General features: G+C 38.8%; 1 long non-coding RNA gene across 2 annotated transcripts in view; it reads right to left on the reverse strand.

Annotated features, from left to right (window-relative positions):
- LOC143768370 (uncharacterized) overlaps positions 1-3793 on the reverse strand; it is a 6520-nt gene extending 2727 nt beyond the window's left edge. For both annotated transcript variants that reach the window (XR_013213828.1, XR_013213827.1), the window contains exons 1-2: positions 3637-3793; positions 193-269 (exon numbers count right to left, since the gene is read on the reverse strand). This is a non-coding gene — a long non-coding RNA (uncharacterized LOC143768370). The remainder of the gene's footprint in view (positions 1-192; positions 270-3636) is intronic.

Consider the following 3793-nt stretch of genomic DNA (forward strand, 5'->3'; position numbering starts at 1 on the left):
TACAAATTGCCAGTTTTAAAGTGACTTCAATGACGAGTTCTATAAATGTGATTTCTTTTGGCCGTATGAAAAGCGATGATGTTATTTCTGTTATACTTTTCCTTTAATTTATTACAGATTTTCAGCTACCAAGCACTTTTATGAAATGCTATATAATTTACAGAATTTAGGGATTAGAACGAGCTCCCTCACCTGTCCGTGGCTGTGCCACCTGAGCCATGATCTCATCACATTCACATACCGTAAGATTTTCCATAAGGAGCTTTATACTGTGGGAAAGAAAATCAAACATGAATTTCTCTGATTATAATTTTCTTACACTTCCGTGTTATGCTGCGTGTTTTATTTTAGGCGCAAAAAAAAAAGAACAAAAATAGCAAATAACATATTGATATATACCCGTATTTTTCGGACTATAAGACGCACTGGACTATAAGGCGCACCCAGGTTTTAGAGGTGGAAAATAGGGAAAAAAATATTTGAAGCAAAAAAAGTGGTAAAATATTTAATAACATAAATAACATACTATTATATGTGGTGTTATTACATATAATAGTATGTTATTATGTTGGAAGCTGCGGGACCAGTGTGGTGTCTGTGAAGTACTATATGAAGATGCTGGAGGGTTAGTATAAGAATGGGGGCACAGGGCTGATATTGAAAGCACCACTCCAGCACTGCAAAATAATACTGGAGTGCTGCTTTAAAATCCCATGGGAGAACTATAACTCCCAGCATGTCCTGCAGATCCTAAGACATGCTGGGAGTTATAGTTCACTAAAGGAGTGGCAAAGTGCTTTATTGTGTTTTGTAAAGACTAACCTCTTAATTGTGGCAGCCAGCCTGTGGTGAGGTAAAAGCTGGAGCATCCCATGGCTGCACACAGAGCCCTCCCTCTTGTTGCCTTTCCACAGCACAGGTTATAAGAGGAAGCCTGCAGATTCTAGTGGGGAGTCTGAAGGACCTGTGATGATGTCAAGAAGAGGGAGGGCTCTGAGCTGCCATGTGATGCTCCAGCCCGCCCACTTCTGACATCACACAGGTCCTCCTTGTGCACAGCACTCAGCGTCCAGCCCAGGCAGGTATGCAGCGATCTCCTCTCCCCTGGCCCCTGCTGCTGCCTCCTCCTCCCCCAGACACACAGATCTCCCCAGCTGCTGCAGGAATCAGCACTGGGGAAACCAAGTGAGTCGCTGCTTAAGTGGAGTATTCAATGGCTGCTCCCAGCTCACCGCTCAGCTGATTGGTGGGCGGGGAAGCAGCTAATGAATATTCACTGCACTTAATCATCGGGACCACATGGTTTCCCCAGCACTGATTCTGGGCAGCAGGGACATTTTTCTGCCTCCTGAAGTGGGATAACAGTGCGATCCCACTCACTGCTGCCCCCCTCCCCACATGCTACATCCCGACCATAAGACGCACCCACACTTTCCTCCCAAATTTGGAGGAAAAAAAGTGCGTCTTATGGTCAGAAAAATACGGTAAGTATATAATGATGAATAGACATTTCCATTTGTTTTTCACTTCATTCATTTAGAGTATCTAGTTCTATTTTAAGATGATAGATATGAAAAAAACAGACAACTAGTTGGATGATATAAAGAATGTAGATAAGATAAACCGATAGAAAATAGATAAATAATAGATAGATAGATAATAGATAAATAATAGATAGATAATAGATAGATAGATAGATAGATAATAGATAGATAATAGATAAATAATAGATAGATAAATAATAGATAGATCATAGATAGATAATAGATAAATAATAGATAGATAATAGATAAATAATAGATATCTAGATAATAGATAGATGATAGATAGATAATAGATAGATAGATAGATAGATAGATAATGAGACAGACAGATATGGGATAGATAGCTCTCCTGGGTATTTCAACTTTTTGCTTTCTTTATTAAATCCTTCATACAGTTCCAAAGATTTGAGACTTTTTATTTACTTCTAATTTTTATGACCTTTACTAAGGGTGTGGTGAGGTTCACAGGATCCTCTGGGGCGTGTCTTTAAGGTGCTCTGCATAATTCCCCTGCGAGTCACACCCCCTTGGAACAGACCACAACAATTAGCATGAGATAAAAAAGCTCATATCTCTGAAACCATACGTCAGATTTTCTTAAAAGAAAAAAAAAATAAAGCAAGCAGTGGGAATAAAAGAGGAGCAAAACCTGACCGCTTTTGATCTGGTGACAGCTTCTCTTTAACAACTTTCAGACAGATTTATTCAGCTTTACGGGAGGGAATGTGGCAAATTTTGGGGCAGATCTGCAGTCATTCATAGGAGGGATAGATGTAATTTTCTAACTTTTGGACAGTCTGCTAGTGCCGGGTGTGAATGTTTTTATAAATGTGGCACAATCTTCTCCAATGACTTTCTTGTCCAGATTAACACATAAGATGCCAGTATTAATAAAGCTGTCCCTCTCTGTGCACAGAATGTCGGACCTATAAATGACACAATGATACCAGCGGAGATTCACGCTTCCTGCCTAGAAGCCGCCATACACACATTATTTATAAGTTTGACTTCTCATATCTGGTGATTTTTCAGTGTCCTGTATATGCCATAGCCAATGTCTATATTTTATTCTCTATTTTTGTCATAGGTCCATTTCTCCCACCTGCACAACGTACTTATCCTCGACCTCATTGACGCGATTATCGTCTTATCCTTCCATTGAGCTGTTCTGTGATATTGCGCAATTAGCCAAGGTAGATGTTAGTGACTGGTTTACTGTCTTCCCCTTGATAAATGATCCTACATAAATCTCTGCCAAAAAGAGTTTCTAGTGTCATTTGGTACCTGGGGCACAGAAAGATGAGATTGGCACCACACCAAGATCTCTTGGTTCACAGCAAGGGAGAGATGGATTTATGCACAGCCTTCCAGCGCCAAGCGCGGAATCCATTCTATTTCTTGGGGAGATGAAACCTTTTAGTAACGTATATGATTTGTAGTAAACAAGTTAAAACACCTTCCTTATTTCTTCTTTTTTTCTTCTTCCTTAATTATTTTATTGGAAGTCATTTTCTTTCTTTATTCTTATTTTTTTTTAGATATATTTATTATTTAGTCTTTATTGCTATGTTACTGTGGTTTCTTACACTCCAGACAAGCCATGTCTCAAAAAAACATGCTGCCCCTTCATAATTTGTTTAATATTAGAGCATATCCCAAAACAACATACATGAGCAGATATTTTGCTATGATCAGAAGGATTTTCCGGCATGAGACATTGTCGGCCAATTATCATTAAACGCTGGGAGAGAAGCAATAGAGATCAGTGACCGTGAAGAATCTTGAAGCATATCCAATACATTTTCCTGACTGATGGAACAGGTTTTGTTATCAGAGATGTTGAGATATTTGGCCGAAGCTGTTTAGCTGTTGTACTGGTCACATTATTCGTGTGCATTTGGCCAGGCTTAGTAGCTTGGTGCCGAGGGATCTAATTTTTTCATGTGTTCTGGACTTCACCGATTCCTTTATGAGTGTCAGGTACTGAGAAATGTAAGTAGCCAATTTACATTATTTTTGTTCTTTACTTTAAGTTCTATTTTTAAGTACAAAAAGAATTTGCTGAAAATTCCAGTCCCAAATGTCTACTTACCCCAAAATACAGTGACTGAACGTGTCCTGATCCAGAGAAATTAGATTTTGTTGCATCCGTCAGATCTTAAGGGATCATATTTTCAGCTTGCCCCATTTGAAATAAAATTAAATATACTGCCCATTGAAATGTTTTAATGTCAAATCTCAATTTTCTA

This window comes from Ranitomeya variabilis, chromosome 4 (assembly GCF_051348905.1).
Source record: "Ranitomeya variabilis isolate aRanVar5 chromosome 4, aRanVar5.hap1, whole genome shotgun sequence".
NCBI lineage: Eukaryota > Metazoa > Chordata > Amphibia > Anura > Dendrobatidae > Ranitomeya > Ranitomeya variabilis.